Below are 18,188 nucleotides of genomic sequence, written 5' to 3' on the forward strand. Positions count from 1 at the left end.
CGTATATAGGTTGGTGCATGCGCACTTTTTGGTACTGGAGTGTCGCGGTTCCCTTTCGAACGGTCAGTTCGTACTGCGTCTTAAGACGCCATGGGTAGGTTCTCCTACTCTCGAATATACTGAAGTAATTGTAAAATCACGCAGTGCTACTGCCCAGTCAAAACAGTGTCGAGACATCTCGCACGCTATTGGCTGGCCAGTGGGAACTGCATGAACCAATGGCAGAACAGCGTAATCTGAGCGAACCAATGGGCACAAAGCCCGCGAAGCTGAGCGCAAGAGCCCGCGAAAGGGGCATATAAAATACGCTGTAACTGTCAAAAACGTCAGATTAATCTCCTTCAGCGACGATCTACGGTCCTCGCTGATAAACTCGAACTACACCACCTTCACCGTGAATTGACGAGCCTGCAGCGGAATAGCGAACTACCAGCCCGGACGTCCTGCGAGAGTCAGCGGACTGCTGTATTTTTCAGCGCGCTCAAATCGCCAGCGATCCCGCGAGCTGTCACGCCTTTCCCCTGCGCTCTTTGGTGAAACACTACGATGTATCCTTTTTGTACAATACTGAGAAAAACATATCACTTGTGTGCAGTACTTACCTGCACTAGGAGGATAACCACGAAGGGTGCTTGATCTGTCTGGGCAAGGCCCACGCGGACGCTGCTCTCGCCGGGTCCGGCTGCCCTCTCACTGCGAGGGTATGCCCATTTCCTCCCTCCGTTCGCGGATAGCGCTCTTTTCAGAGCGCGACCCCGGCCCTCGCGCTCTCCCGTTCCCCTTTCCGCCCGAGCCTCGGCGGGAAAGAACGGCGGAGCCAGAGGGCTGAGTATACCGAGGCTAGCGAGTTCACGTCGGCCCAGTGCCCGCGTGACTCGTCTTCACCTCAGAGAGACGTTTCCCCTGTGACGTTCCCTCGATCGGACCTGCTCCCTCCGCTCGACGCCGAGGGCTTGGTCTCATTCGGCGGCAATGAGGAAGACGAATCCGCACTATTACCAATGTCTCGCTCTTCCTCTTCTCTCACTCGGGCCGCGCTAAGAAGCGCGCGGACAGAGAAAGCCAGAGTGGACGAGCAAACTAATGCCGGAGCTTCCCGCATTACTTTCTCTCAGACTGCTGGAGATATTGAGAGCGCGCCTTACGCTACAGGCTGTTGTCACTGCAGCTCGCGCTTCCTCAGCGGCAGCGCGTGCGCCCCTCTCTCTCTCCCAGCGCGCTCACTATCTAGAGCGCGACTTACGTCATTGCTGCCTCGCTGTCTAGCGCATAATGGCGTCGTGAATGGCGGCCAAGCCCTGCGTCTTTTTCACTCTATCACTTCTCTCAGTCCCCTATTCAGGCGACTGGAGAGGTTCAACAGTGTAGTAAACGAGCCTGTTATGAAACACGCACGCCACACACACTGAAAACACCGTCAAGAGCGCGACTTACGTCATAGCCACGCCCTCTACTGTTACGGTGTACTTCGCACAAAGGGTTGCTGGTTCGAGCCCAGCTCTCACAGGTTTCTCAGTGAGTCTCAATTTAGTGAATGGCGGCCAAGCCTTCAACCACTTCTCTCAGTCCCCTATTCAGGCGACTGGAAAGGTTCAACAGTGTAGTAAACAAGCCTGTTATGAAACACGCACGCCACACACACTGAAAACACCGTCAAGAGCGCGACTTACGTCATAGCCGCGCCCTCTGCTGTCACGGTGTACTTCGCACAAAGGGTTGCTGGTTCGAGCCCAGCTCTCACAGGTTTCTCAGTGAGTCTCAATTTAGTGAATGGCGGCCAAGCCTTCAACCACTTCTCTCAGTAAACGAGCCTGTTATAAAACATGCACGCCTGTACACAGAACGCTGTATTATTGGTGATCCTAATAAACAATTAAGAGTTCTTTCCTCTGTTATGACTGCAGGCAGTGTGTCCCCTACATAGGGTGTACCCCTGCATATAAGCACTGTTAATTCAGCGCTATAGAACCACTCAAAAGTCCTGCTGTGGCCGGATTACCACTACAGACTTACTTTACATTCTCTCAATCCCCTCGGTTCAGGCGACTGGAGATGTAAATATTGCAGTCAACTAGCCTGTTGTCAAACACGCTCGCCTGCACATCAACGCTGTGTTTTAACAATGACTTTACTAAAATACATGCACCTTGCACATAAGCACTGTTCTCACAGATTACTGCTCACGCCGTGAGCGCTCTATATGTAGAGCACGCGCCCACTACAGGTGTGTGCCGCTACACATAAGTGCTGTCTGCACAGTGTCACATCTCTCCCCTCGGCCCGTTTTTGTTCCGGTCAGGGAGAAAAATACTGTTCTGAATGTTTTTCATGCAATGAATGTAAACTACGAGTCCGCTTTAATGCGTGCTCCCCTGCATTCTACCGCCATAAAGGCGAGTTAAAAAATTCCAGCTCAGAGCGAGTCAGGGTTTTTTACAGCCACTACTTCCTTGTTCCCAAAAAAAAAAAAAAAAAAAAAAAGATGGCGGCCTCAGGCCCATCTTAGATCTCAGACACCTGAACAAGGCTCTATCAAAAGGCCTTTTCAGAATGCTGACATTAAAACAGATCATCGCACCAATCTGCCCGATGGACTGGTTTTTCTCATTGGATCAGAAAGATGCTTACTCTCATATCCAAATTATCCCACGTCACAGACCGTTTTTGAGATTCGTGTTCGACGGGAAGGCTTATCAGTACACAGTCCTGGCATTTGGCCTGTCTTTTCACGAAGTGCATGGATGCAGCTCTCTCCCCCTTAAGACAAGCGGGAATGCGCATTCTGAACTACCTCGACGACTGGCTCATACTGGCCCAGTCAGAGGAAGAAATAAAATCTCACAAATCTATGCTACTCAGCCATCTAGAATGCCTGGGTCTCAGAATAAATACAGCCAAGAGCTCATTGCTTCCCAGGCAGAGAACCTCCTTCCTGGGAACGATTTTAGACTCAGCCCAAATGAGGGCGTGGCTATTGGACGAACGCGCTCTGACTACACAGCAGCTTGCATGTTCATTCAAAATGGGAACCAACACACCCCTAAAAAATTTCAGAGAATGCTAGGCCTAATGGCAAAAGCTTCTCCAGTACTTCCGCTGGGTATGAAGCACATGCGCCCCCTGCAGTACTGGCTGAAATCACGGGTTCCTTCCCAAGCGTGACATTCAGTCCAACTTTGGATCAAAGTGGGCCGCGGCTGTGTCAAAGCCCTGGCCCCGTGGTCACTTGGAAACAGTTTCCAGACGGATGGTGGTCACCACGGACACCTCCAACTCGGTTTGGGGCGCTCTGTACGAGGCGAACCGGCCTTCGGCTCATGGTCGAGCACGGAGTCACGGTTGCACATAAACTGCCTAGAAATGCTGGCAGTAGTGCTAGCCCTCAAGACTTTTTTTTACCACGTCTCTCAGGTCACCATGTTCTAGTCCGCACGGACAACACGACTGTGGTCTCCTACATAAACCGCCAAGGCGGGCTCAGGTCGAGATGGCTCAACCAACTGGTCAGACATCTCCTCCTATGGGCAAAAGGCAAATTACATTCACTAAAAGCAGTGCATGTGCCAGGCAGACTGAACCAGGGAGCAGACATGCTCTCCAGGGGCCTCGTGTCCCCAGGGGAATGGGCCCTCCATTCCTAAATGGTTCAAATGATATGGAGTGTTTTTGGGAGGGCAGAGGTCGACCTCTTCGCCTCCGAAGACAACCGTCATTGCCCAATCTATTTTTCAAAAAGCAAGGATGCGCTGACCCACGAATGGCCCAGCTGCATACTTTATGCTTTTCCACCAGTACTGCTCATTCCCTAGATTTTAAAAAGGATCAGGGAATGCGAGCACACACAGTCCTGCTAGTGGCTCCACTCTGGCGAACCCAAATCAGGTTTCCCGAGTTGATTCAGTTACTATCAGCAGCCCCATGGCCTGTTCCCCTAAGGAAAGATCTCCTTTCTGAGGCGAACGGGACAATCCAGCACCCCCACCCCAAAATTGTGGGCGTTACATGTTTGGCCACTCAAGGGGGGCTCGAGAACCTCCCAGTGAGTGTCCTGAGCACCATCAGTGAAGCTAGAGCTCCGTCTACTAGACGTCTCTATACCCTTAAATGGTCAGTGTTCTCTGACTGGTGTTCAGTCAGGAACTATAACCCAGTGTCATGCGAGATATCACAAATTCTTGTTTTTCTATAAGAGATGTTGGATGCAGGACACACTCCATCCACACTCAAAGTCTACACGGCAGCTATCGCCGCATCTCATACGCCTATAGCTGGCCAATCAGTAGGCAGACACGACATGGTCATAAAATTCTTAAAAGGAGCCAGGAGGCTTAACCCCCTTCTCCCTCCTATGGTGCCATCCTGGGACCTTCATTGGTCCTAAGAGCACTAAAAAGACCTCCCTTCGAGCCATTGCAGATGGCTGAATTAAAGCCGTTTTCGCTGAAAACTGCCCTGCTATTAGCACTGGCATCTGTTAAGCGTGTCAGTGACATTCAAGCGTTATCCGTGAACGCGTCATGTTTAGAATTGGCCCAGGCGATTCTAAAGTCATCCTCAAACCAGGGCATGGTTATGTACCTAAAGTGCTTTCAACACTGTTCAAAGCACAGGTAATCAATCACTCTCTCTGCCCTCCCCACTTCGGAGGATGAGAGACAGTTACACCTGCTCGGCCCTGTTAGGTCGCTTGGAGCATATATTGAGCGGTCCTCCCACTTTAGACAGCCGGAGCAGCTCTTTGTAAGTTTTGGTGACCGAACTAAGGGACTTCCGGTCACCAAACAAAACCTAGCCAGATGGCTAGTGGACGCGATAGCGTTAGCATATGACACTATGGGCCTCCAATGCCCCATAGGTGTCAAAGCTCACTCCACCAGAGGCATGGCCTCCTCTTGGGCGTGGTCTAGTGGAGTTTCTAAGGGTGACATTTGTAGATCGGCAAGTTGGTCCTCACCATCTACTTTAACCAGATTCTTCAGTCTGGATGTCCCTGCACTGCAGGCACAAGTCCTCGCTGTATGAAAATACTAAGATGGCCTAACGAATATTAGACGGCCTTGTAAGCCCGTCCCCGCCATAAGTTGGCATTGGGGCCTTCATATGCTTCAATGCTTACACATTCCTTATAGTTACCGGCCTCTATGAGCCCAGTAGTATAAGACGTGTGTACATATATATTATATATATAAATGATGTGTCAGTAACTCTAGTCTTGAGCCCTTTCTAATAAGTGTTCAAACTTGAGGGAGTACATATCACTGCGCTTATCATAGCACGGCGGGATTTTACAGGTTCCCATGGCGTCTTAAGACGCAGTACGAACTGACCGTTCGAAAGGGAACGTACTCGGTTACTTAACGTAACCTCGGTTCCCTGAGATAAGGGAAGGAGTACTGCGTAGACGGCCGTGCTATGGCGCTGACTCGGGTGATCGTCGCTTCAGTCGATTTAACCTGACGTTTTTGACAGTTACAGCGTATTTTATATGCCCCTTTCGCGGGCTCTTGCGCTCAGCTTCGCGGGCTTTGTGCCCATTGGTTCGCTCAGATTACGCTGTTCTGCCATTGGTTCATGCAGTTCCCACTGGCCAGCCAATAGCGTGCGAGATGTCTCGACACTGTTTTGACTGGGCAGTAGCACTGCGTGATTTTACAATTACTTCAGTATATTCGAGAGTAGGAGAACCTACCCATGGCGTCTTAAGACGCAGTACTCCTTCCCTTATCTCAGGGAACCGAGGTTACGTTAAGTAACCGAGTACGGTTTTTGAAGCTGAATTTTACACATGTGACAGAGAATAAAGTGAAGCAAAGTTCGGACGACTGTCGTTGATTGTTTTCTTATTCCTAAAGTATTTTAGGCGAACCCTGCACGAACGCTCGGTCACAATTGCATATGCATATAAATGAATAAAACTTATAAACAGTATCTGCAACGAATACACTTGTAATACAACATTAATATTCAAATAACACTGGACTTACTTGTACGTTACTCATACAATGTCCTTAAAGTGCGAGCAATCCAGCGACTAGCGCTACGCATATTCTCAGTCTACTAAATGAGCGTAAGCTGCGCATGTTGCGCAATATTCTGTAACTTGCAGCGCTGATTCTGCGCACATCTCCGGTTATTATGCTGAACATGGAGAATTCAGAACATTAACAGATGCCATAACAGAAACTTTGAAATGATAAAGCTGTGTTAACATGCCTGAAATGATCCTGTCTATAAATATAATAATAATACATAAATGGTCATCTAAAAATGATCCGGCCGTCTTTCCCGAAAAGAGCTTGAATTTCCGTTATATCGAGTGAAATCAGATCCAGAATCGCACAGTGTAATTCAGAAATGCATGCGAGATATGCACAAAACACACACAAATGGCGAACCATGCTGGTCAAAATTGGAAATGCAATGAAAACACAGGCCAAGCATGTAATAATGATACCTGGAAAATAAAATAAGGATTAAAATGGATTTAAGGTAATACAGAAAAAAAAGAAATAAGAATGGTAAAAGCAGTTCTAGTCTAATTGTAGCCTAGATGTGAGGTAATCCATTTAGGCTAAACTCTTTGCTTATAGTATTTTATTTAAAATATGCACACATTCAATATTCACTATGTCAAAAGTGCAAAACGTGTCTTATAACATATTTTAATAAAATATGGCGAAATTCCATAAAAAAATATGAACAGTTTACATCACTGTATTATTACTGTGGGTCGTTGAATACATCTATCATAAACAGTTGTCAAATATTAAATGTTTAGCTAAATGTTGAATGTCTATCATTAATGTTTTAAAAGAAGGAAAAAAAATTCAGAGACATCGGTAGCAGTTTTCTTAAAAATATGCCATTACAACAAATATTTCAAATATACTGTCTTTAAGTTGTTTCTACATAAGTTTAGAGCATACATGGGCAATATACGGCCCGGGGGCCGGATCCGGCCCGCATAGTGCTTCAATCCGGCCCCCGCGATGCGCTCGATGTGCTGGCAATTTGGATGAAAGTTGAATTTTTGTATTCAGGATTACAAATGAAATGTTTAAGCTTATGATCGTTATGGTCGCATATATGGGATTTTTACTTCTGTGCCCCTGAGACGGTCCCACATGCTATTTAGAATGTTCAGTGACGTCGCATGACTGCCGGATTCAAACTGTGCTGTTGCGCGTTGGTTGGCGCTGAGCCAGAGACGGACGAGCTCAGCGTCAGCGCTGTCATATATCACAACTATGCAGTTTTTTCCTACCTCATAATGTTTATTTTAGGTTTCAGACATTTCAATACACATTAGCACGAGTAAAACAATACATTTAGAGTTTGTAAAATACACACTGATGTCTGTGGAAGCAGCAATAACAATCTATTCAAATATAATTTTTCCGAAGTGATATTATATCAGACAAACATAGTGGAAGTAACTATTAAGTCTACTCTATTCTTGTTACAGTTCACCGGCCACTTTCTTGCAAGTATTTCGGGAGAAACTGATGACCCTGATTCTCGGAATAAAAGCGATGCATCTGTAACGCCCGTAATAGTGTTATTGTGGGTGCGGTGTCACGTGACAAATATGACGCATCGCCATGGAAACATTAAGGGGGAACAATCTAAAATAGGAATCGCCTTGAAAAAACTCACTGGGGACGCTGGTTTATCTTTTTATTAAGCTAGTTATCAGTGTGTATTGATCATTAATGGTATAAAGTTAAACAACATTGTTCAGTTTCATGTTGCTATTTCTTATGCATGTCCTGTAGGTGGTGATGATGATACAGATTACAGCTACATCAAATTTACATTTTGTGAGACGCATAGGACTATTCCATGTTGTTAATTCTTTCAAGCAAACATACGTGTGATGAAGTTGATCTGCACTTAAATTGTGTTCTATTTTATAAAAGATTTAAACAACATATGTTAAAAAAAGAAATGACAAAAAAAGGAATAATAACAAGTGAAATAAGATGAATATGTTTTTCATTCAGTGATGAAGTTATCCCCAATTAAATTTGATAATTCCAAGCCAGATTGCCTGAAGTCTGTATGTTAATGTAACCTGCACACATACATTTGCAGTTTTGTTAATAGTTTTCGATCTTGAATAGCTACAGCTGATATGAATGACAGTTGAACAATATGCAGGGTAGTGTAAATTAATCCTTTTAAGTAAATCCAGTTATTGTAACCTTAGAGTAGACTATGTCAGACAGGCCTAGCAAAAATATATATCAGGCCTTGAAATAGGCTGGTAAAAGTCAAAGTAACTGTAGCATTATACATATCTGCATTTAATTAATTTGTACGATTTAATCATGTAACTATGTTTAATTGCAATTGTCCAAAGTGTGGCCCTCCGTTTACTTTGCCAAAGTAACTGTGGCCCTCAGACTAAAACTGTTGCCCACCCCTGGTTTAGAGAGTAACTGTGGAATTATTACAATGAAAAAATATTAAAAACGCAGATGTTGAATGTGCGATTAATTAGTTACTTTTTTTAATCGATAAATATATCTGCCTTACAACTAGATTCACCTTTACATGTTTAATTGTTCATTTTCAAAGCACTAAACTGAGATGTACAGTAACCATCCAAAACATTCAACAGATTTATTTAACCTGGGGACAATTTATTTAGAAGGTTTTTGTGACCTCTTAAACTGTGCAACTCAAAAAAAAAAAAAAAAACGTAGTGAATTTCGGCCATTTCCACCACTGAGTACACAGGCCTCTGTGAAAGGGGACAGTGTGATACCATTTAGGTGCACCACTTTTGGACAAAACGTATTGTCAGTAATAGACGGAAAACTCTGGAATAGTTTGCCCCTTCCAATAAGAGAATGTCCTACATTGAAAACCTTTAAAACTCACTTAAAACAGTTGCTTCTAGAAAACCAGACATGTACTCACACATTTATAACCCATACATTTTCACTGTTTATTGAATGCAGTATAGAGGTGGATGAACAATGTCTTTGCCATTATGTGTCTTTGTTTTTTGTTTTATCAATGTATATGTCATTATTATGTGTATATTTTACTCTATAGTGAATGAATGCTGTTTGATTGTGGGCTGTCTTCTTTTTAGTCTTATGTTACCTGCCTAGGGACTGCAGATGAAAAGTAGTTATTTTGACTAATTCTGGCATATTTACATGATGTATTTTTATACAACAATGTTCATTTATATGCATAATCCCTATCAAATAAACCAATACAATAAAACTAAATAAAAGAAGTGTACTTTGCAAGGCTGTGGGTTCAACAAACAAATGATACTTTTATTCAAAGGGGTCATCAGGTCACATATAAGACACTATTGTCAGGATGTACCAGCGGACAGAGGTGTAAAATAAGTGACAGGGACAAAAATGCACAGTCCAGAGTGGTTTTAAGAAAAATAATACAGAGGAAAATAAATTTGCTATACACGAATGTAAGTTGGCTATGCCAATGTACAGGACCAAAAAATACAAACGAGATTAAATCTCTCCTTCACACTACCTCCCTGCCCTAAAATGGCTGTCTGAAAAAATGAAAAACATAATTTTAGGGGAAAACCTATAAGTTACAAACAGGTGACAAAGCATAAACAAACAAACCTTCATGACATTTCAACCTTACAACATATATTATTTACATCTATTAGCATGTACAAAGCTCAAAACAATAAAGATAAAACATACATCCCAGGCTCTCTCCCTCCCCTATGAGGTCAGAAGCCAATGGAGTAATCTTTGATGAGCAAATGCTAGTTTAAATATGGCTGCAAGCAGCAATACTGGGGCCAAGTGCAACAAAAGCAAATAAGGAAGCTAGCAGCAGACCAAATGAAAAAATTAGTGAAGACATTTGAAGCAAAAATGTTAAAACCCCACATTAAAACATTGAGTTGTATAGAGCCAATTTCATATTTTGTTTAATTATAGCGCCACCAAGAGGCACAATCCTACAATAGGTTTTATGTGTTTTCGGAGTGAGCCCATACATATGTGTGTAAATTTTGGTGAAAATATCTTGTTTTGTTTAGGAGTTATAGACTTTTTATTTGAAAAAACACATAAAAAATTACTGACACCTGACTTTGATTGGATTTTACTACCCCTTACTATCAATATTTTGACATTTGGGTATTAACTTATAGCTATCGACCTTTGTTTCCAAACTTCTGATGCTGGTTTCGTCTCGATCGGACGAGTGGGTTTGAAGATATCAGCTAACGTTTTATAAACGCTAAATTACCACGCTGCACAAACCAAAGGCCGAAACCTGGCAAGTCTGGTGTCGTTGGACTCGGCAAGGATTCAGGAGACAAAAAACATTACTCCCATGAAAATAAGTCAACCACACCCAAAGTTATAAGCGTTTGAAAAAAAGAATTCTTTTTATTCTTTTAAAAAAAAAATTATATCAGACGACTCAGCATGCCGTCCTGAATCTAACGAGACCACTTTGATTTTTGGACAGACGGTTCAGAAGTTATAAGCAAAAATAGCAATTTTTTGGAATCTCTGGACCAGTAGGTGGCCCTGCGCCGAAACGCTCCATGTTGCCTCAGGTCATGCTTGTGATGACATGTACCAAGTTTGGTTTGAATACGATAAAGCGTTGCGGAGATATTGCCTTTTGTATTTTTGCAACAGCTACGTAAAATTTGTTTGCGCGTTTATCGAAAAACGATTTAACTAATCAACTTGAATTCCATAACTTTTTGTCAGCATGGTCTGAAGATGATCTGGTAAAATGTTTGTGAAAATTCCTCGGAGGAGTTCGCAAAAGTAGGTTAATTAAAAATGGCGGGAAAATCATCGTCAAATTATAAAACGTCATATGTGCAATCGAATCGGCTTGAGCCAAGGAATCAGAGCAAAAAAAACAGTCTTCCGAATCCTCCGGATCCAATCATCTCTCCCACGTTATAGAGAGTCTCAAAGGAGTCTGAAAAACAAAATATGAGAAATATATGAGCTTGCTAGATCCTTTGTTTTATATTTAAAATATCAGTGCAAACAAGAAAATAATAATACTGTTTAAAACAATGTTGGAGGAATAATGTCTGCGGATTGACCGTTATTTCGCTGGACGCCGGAGGGATCTGGATCAGGTGATGATGGACCAGGATCGGGCTCTGGCTCCAGATCCGCTGGAGGAACAAACGGCTCCACAACATCCTCAGCACCGAGACAACAGCAGAGGAGCGAGCGCCTCATAGCCTGACACACGTTCCTGAAGAAAGAACGATCTCCTTTCCTCTTCTTACAATCGGCAGGTTTTTCTGAAATGAAGAAAACAAAACTGAATTATTAGAAACATCTCTGACGCCAAATTAGGCTGTGATATAATGACATAACTTACATTTTACTGTTAAAGGGGTGGTTGCATGCGATTTCACTTTTTTAACTTTAGTTAGTGTGTAATGTTGCTGCTTGAGCATAAACAGTATCTGCAAAGTTACAAGTTACAGCGCAGATATTGTCTTTTAAAGTTATGGCAGTTTATTGCCTACAAAAACGGCCGGTTTGGACTACAACAAGCTTCTTCCCGGTTTGTTGATATCATAAACCCTTGCTATTAACATAAACACTGCCCCCGTGAACACGCAACAAAGTGGGCGAGGCCACGTCGCAGTCATTACGAAAGAGAGAGAGAGCTGTTGCAGAACTACAAACTACATTTGGCCATCTAACCAATCTAAGACCATTGCGTTTTTCAGAGGGATGGGCTTCATAGAAGCAGGAAGCAAACGAGCCGCTCAAAGGACAGTGGAGACAGCGGTGTGGAATAAAGGTAAAATATAAGAATAAAAATACGGCGTTTTAAAAAAAAAGAAGTATTAAGACATGTTATACTGCGCCCCATTAACACAACCAAGCTTAGAAAAAAACCACGGAACCACCCCTTTGATTCCAGAAAGAAAATTTCAGCAAAAGGAAATTAAATGTGACTGTACTGTGACTGTCAGAATGAAATATGAAATAGCAAAAATCTCCATCTGTACACTTTACACCGCCCAGCTTTATTTCAGTCTCACCTGTTGAGCTCCTGTTCACTGGTGAAGCCTCCATAAGGCCATTTGAAGTCTCCGTTGGCTCGACGGGAACTTGACCTGGCAGCGGAGGGCACATCCACTCTTCGAGGCTGTCGGACCTGGACAAACAACAGTCGCTGGAACTGCCCTGTTCGCTTAGGCTATCCGACCGATCGCCACTCCATTCGACGATGTACGTGCCTCGGCTGCTGAGGCTCAACGACTCTCTAGAGAACCACCTCACTATATTGTCAGAGAGGGACAAAGATGATATGGACATGATGCTTGGTGAAGATATTTCTTATCATATTAATAATCAATGTCAATTTATTTTTCAACTTTCTATTTTCAATGACACATTATTTGATAACTGAGCAATAACTTCTTCAATAAAAGCCTATTCTGACCTCTGCGTAAGAGTTTAGATGGAGTGGATGGACGTCCATCGTCCTGGCTCTCCCGGCTGCCGCTCTGCCACTCCCTCTTCCTGTCCGTCTGACCTGTGGACACAGAAACACAAAACTCAGAAGACAGAAGTGCTAAATGTGTAGGAAGCTCCTGGATCTGTGTCTGGGTCGGTCATCAGAACAGAACAGGGTCTCCAAACCTCCTGACCAGCCGTCTGAGAGAAAGTGGCTCTCCTGGATTTGGAGAGGCTGGAATATTTCAGAAACATAACATCCCATAAACAAATGAAACACCTAAAGCACTCACCTCCTGTTTCACCCATCATATTCGCCATCGACATCCTCCTCCAATCTGGAATAAAAACAATACAAAACACAAAACACAAAACACAACACAACACAATACAATACAATAAACTCTCCTCAAAAATACTCCTCCCAGAAAAATAAAAAAATAAAAAGAAATAAAATTTGAAACTCCTAAAATAAGAAAAGAACAATAAGATAGCACTATATAAATAATAAGAACTAAAACTCAAAAATATAACTCTGTGTAAAGGATATCTCCTGCGTTGTTCTTCCAGAATAAAACTCTTGTCTCAGGAATCGTCCGAACAGCTTCAAAATCTCAGTCAGCACAGAAAATATTCTGCAAAAGTTTTTGAATTCGCCTCGTCTCTCTCAACAACAGATCGCGATCAGTGCGCCTGCATATGAGATCAGAATCAATTCATAACAATGTTCATAACATGCGTCGCCATAGCAACTAAAACTCAAATCATTCATATGAGCAGAGCACGTGACCGCGCATCGATCTAAACACATTTATTGAATAGTTATGAACTTAATTTGGACGTTTTCTTTAATAAAAAGTCTGAATCTGTTTCATTGAATCAGTTCAAAACTTTGAATCATTGATTCCTCTGCATCATCATCACTCAGAAATGCTAGATATCTCTACAATTACCAGGCGGACGTTTTCCAGAAATGTCCCCGTTTTTTACAGCTCGTTCAAAACAACCGGCATATACATTGCAAAAAAGCCCAACATACAGCAGCTGCTGGGGCATCATGTTGTAATTCTTTCACCAGCGGATGGCGCTGTGAGCTGCGCTGACTCTACTTGGTCGCGCACGCAGCTTCATGATGAACGTCACCGAAAGCAGACCGCCATTATCGTCAAATATCTAAAGAAACATCGTTATCACTTTCAAGGTAGTAGCATACTAACATACTACATATAGTACAAATTACTATATGTGTGTGTGTGTGTGTGTGTGTGTGTGTGTGTGTGTGTGTGTGTGTGTGTGTGTGTGTGTGTGTGTGTGTGTGTGTGTGTGTGTGTGTGTGTGTGTGTGTGTGTGTGTGTGTGTGTGTGTGTGTGTGTGTGTGTATATATAAAAGCTAAACAATTACACCTTACCCTAGCTCACAACAAATACATGTGCAGAATACACACATACTTAAATACATGCTTAAAATAAGCCTAAAATGCAAAATAACAAGACCAATTAAAGATAGTAACAGTTATTTCAAGCACAAACGTAACAAAACATTTGAAGTAAAAGAAAAAAAGTAATTTATACAGTATAAACTTGTGAAAATTAAAGTATTAAATACAATTATATTTGTTAAATAGTTTTATTCCATATTTATGTTGTTTTATTTGTGTAATGTGTTTTTGTTAAATCATGTTCTAATATTGTTTTGAACGGCTTGTGATTTACAGTGGTGGTTTTACTATGAACTGTTTTCATTGTTTGATTGTTTTTTTGTTTTTGTTTTTGCGGGTGCAGTGAATTGTATTAAAACCAGACCAAAAATCGTAATAATAATAAAACTAAATCATAATAATTGTTAATGTTAATAATAATATAGGGAGCCCAGCCCACAACGACAACAAAAAACATTCAAAAATATATTGTCCCTGTTTTTAATTAATGGACAGGCCTAATAACAAATGAGATTTAGTGATATTTTGACCACTCAAATCGGAAATGTCCAAGTTTCCATTTCAGAAATCTGGTCACCTTACTCTGCATGCATCAAAATGTGTTGCTAAATACTTTTATTTATTTATTTTTTACTATATTTTTCTATATTATTGCATATGAATAAAAAATGTTTTAAATAATGTTTCCTTGTATTAGTTTAATGGTGAATTTTTTAGTTCGTATTATTTTAACTTTTTTTTCATGGTATTAAAATGAAAGTTTATGTATGTGTGTTTGTGTTTAGTTGAGTTTCATACTTCAGGCTTTTATGGCGCATATACTATGATATTATTAGACTATGATTAAGATTTTCAAAGAGGGGAAAAAAACACCTTAATTTTATTCAGAAGCTCAAACTGAGCAAAAATGTGTAATTTTGTGCACCTGCTGATATTTATATTGTCAAAACGTAAGATGAAATTCTGATAGCTTGTAATGTCAGTCAGTGAGATCTTTATAATAGTCTTAAAATGCATATAAATATCTGTTGTCACTCTATATTCCCCAATAATGTCTTAGTAAGATTATATTGAAATGCTTTCACGATCTAAGCTCTGTAGTTTTTGATGACTGAGAGATGAACAAATAAACTCAAAAGCCTGATGGATCATATTTGATACTCACATTTTAACATGGGTTTCCTAAAACATTATGTATGGATAATCAAACTATCAATCAGACAACAGTAGATTGTGTGCAGATGTTTTTTCAGCAAAGTTTTGATTATGTTTATCATGATCAAAGAGGCCTTAGAAATGTACATATCAAATATTATACAATAGGCTTTATAGGGTTAATAATATTAATATCTCTCACTCTGGGCTGCCAAACCCCTGCTCTTATCGATACAATTAAACTCGCTTTCTGTCGTTTATCAGTTGATGCTCAAGGTCTGGGGGAGTAAGGAGGAAGCATCCCAACTGGAGAAGTGCGAGGCGGCTGCTCTCATTGTGGAGGGAACAGCTCATCAGCTAATGTCGTCGGATGGAGAAGTTGATTGATCCATACCTAGGAAACTTCAGTGAGGTCTTGTGTTAGCAGATTGTTTGCCAAGAATATAAGCTACCGTGCATTGGGGTGTTTTCTGCCATTTCAGGTTGAGTTTATTGAGATCCATGCCCTCCAGTCAGACCAGGAGGAGATAGACAGCCGTTTGTGCTCCGCCTGCATCATGCCGTCAAGCTGGGATTCAAGTCGGCAGTAGTGAGGACCCTGGACACCGACATCTTCTTCATCCTTCATCCTGCATCACGCTGACACCATCAACCTTGTCATCTACCTCGACACTGGCATGGGCCGCCACCGTCAGCTGGTCAATGTCCCAGAGCTGGCCACTCCTCTTGGGCAGCCGGACTGCAGCAGCTGCTCGGCTACTGTGTGTTTAGTGGTGAGGACTGCACCAGCACCTTCAAAGGCAAGGGCAAGGTGACACCGCTCAAAAAGCTCCAGAAGAACCCCAAATTTCAAAAGGCTTTCAGGTTGGTGGATGAATTTTAGACAATTGAATTTGAATGTATTGAATATAATATTTGGAGAGAGCAAACTTAGCAATTATCCCAACAATCTTCCTCCAGTCAGCTGTGCGATGAGTGGAAGGTGAAGTTGGAAGTGGTGCAGCAGCCGGAGGTCTTCACGTGTGTGATGTACAGTCAAGCATGTGAGACATCAGTCAAGCCGGTCAGGAGCAAGATGCTCAAGAAGATTGTGGGAGAAGACGAGACCCTCAGCATTAAGTCGAGAGTCGATTTTGCTCGCCTGCCCCACTGCCAAGACTCACTCATCCCTCACATCCAGTGGGCAAGCGGGCAGCTGAGCCGATCTTCCGGAGGCCTTAAACCCTATGACGAGGGTCAGGGGTGGGAGAAGACGGACGGAGGGATTTTGGAGCCTGTCTGGTAGGGATGGGCGATATCTTATCGTTTGCGATATACCGGTAAAAATTCTCCCCACGATAAGAATTTGCCTTCCCGCGATAATAACGATAAAGCCTAGTTGATGGCGCGACCCATCCGCACCGTGCCACCGCTGGCCGTCTCTTGATGCCCTAAACGTTATTACTTTATGATGGCCGGGGTGGCTGCGTTCGTCACTCTGTATAGCTGAACGGGGGTTGGAGAGAGAATTTCTTGTGGTGCCCCCTCAGCACTTGGTGCTCTACGCGCAGTGCTTGATAGGAGCTGCGGCACTGAATCCGCATCTCACGTGCAGAACGAAAACAACTATGGTGGAAGCTGCGGAAGAGTTCATAGCTAAACGAGGGGCTACCTGAGGGCAATCTGAACCATACAGATGTATTTTCACTCGCTGAGCACTTGGACTGAGCGCTTAAGAGATTCGCTCTGTCTCAATCGATCGGTAAAGCACACTATTTCAGTTAATCTCAATGAATGCGCAGTGTATATGACGCACATTAAACACTAGTGTGAGGCGCGCGACTGAGAGCGCTCAGTGTTTCACACACACTCAAAGAGAGAGCGAGAGAGTCTTATACCAAACAGAATTGACGTGCTACATGTAAACAATATCCTTTGTTGCATTTTCCTGTAAAGTAATGGCGTTTATTTGGAATTATTCAGCCTTTCGTGAACAGGAAGAAAGGAATGCACAAACGGGAATCTCATTGGCTGGCGCGCACCTATTACTGTGCCTGTTTTGATTTCAGCCAATCAGTTGGAATGAACGCTGACAACGTGATTAATATTCATGAACCCAGAAGCTCATTATTCCTTAGTGCAGTTTATTTTTATTAGTAGAATAATTTGTGGTATTATTATATTATCAACTCAAATTACTGAAGTTCTATCATTAAATCATTATTTTCAACTTTTTTGTAATCTGAAGACATTTTTGGGATAATTACTTTTGCTGTTTCTGCTATTTTTACCACTGTTTGCACCATGTATGAATAAATACAGAATCGGTTTACATGTAAAACTTTTCATTGATTTAAAAATTATTTTTGCTTGTATTGTGTGACGTTTTTTAGCACAGTTGCACTATTTAAACATTTCCTGCACTTTTACAGAAGACAATTATATCTGCAACTTTTCAATTTCTGAAAAGGCTGGTGTGGAATTTTACATAAAAAAATTATTAAAAAATCTAAACATGGGGAATGATACTACATGTATCGTCATTGATATCGTTATCGCAATAAATACTAGAAAATATCGGGATAAATTTTTAAGTCCATATCGCCCATCCCTACCTGTGATCAAAGCTGAATTTATCATCATTACTCCAGTCTTCAGTGTCACGTGATCCTTCACAAATCATTCTCATATGAGGATTTGATGCTCAACAAACATTTATGATTATTATCAGTGTTGAAAACAGTTGAGTACAATTTCTATTTCAGATAAATGCTGTTCTTTTGAATCTTCTATTCATCAAATAATCCTGGGGAAAAGTGAGCAGATTCAGCACAAGAGACTTCTTTTTTTTTTTTTTGTTAAGTAGGCCTACATATCCCAGTCTGAACTGTAGAACTGTAAGGCTTTGAATATTAACACCTGAGCACTCTTGTGGGTTTGCTATTGTCACAATTAAAAACCGTATAAGGGTAAAAACATGACAGGCAGACATGATATAAGCAACACAGCTACAATGAATAACATCGATACTGGGTGTGCGAATTATCAAGAATTGACAATAGTCAATTGTATTGGTGGCACCAAGGGGCCCCCAAATAAAATTCTGCTTAGGGCCCCATAAAGGCTTGGGCCGGCCCTGTGCAGCACTGCT

Source organism: Gobio gobio, assembly GCF_949357685.1.
Source record: "Gobio gobio genome assembly, chromosome: 13".
In the NCBI taxonomy this organism is placed as follows: Eukaryota; Metazoa; Chordata; class Actinopteri; order Cypriniformes; family Gobionidae; genus Gobio; species Gobio gobio.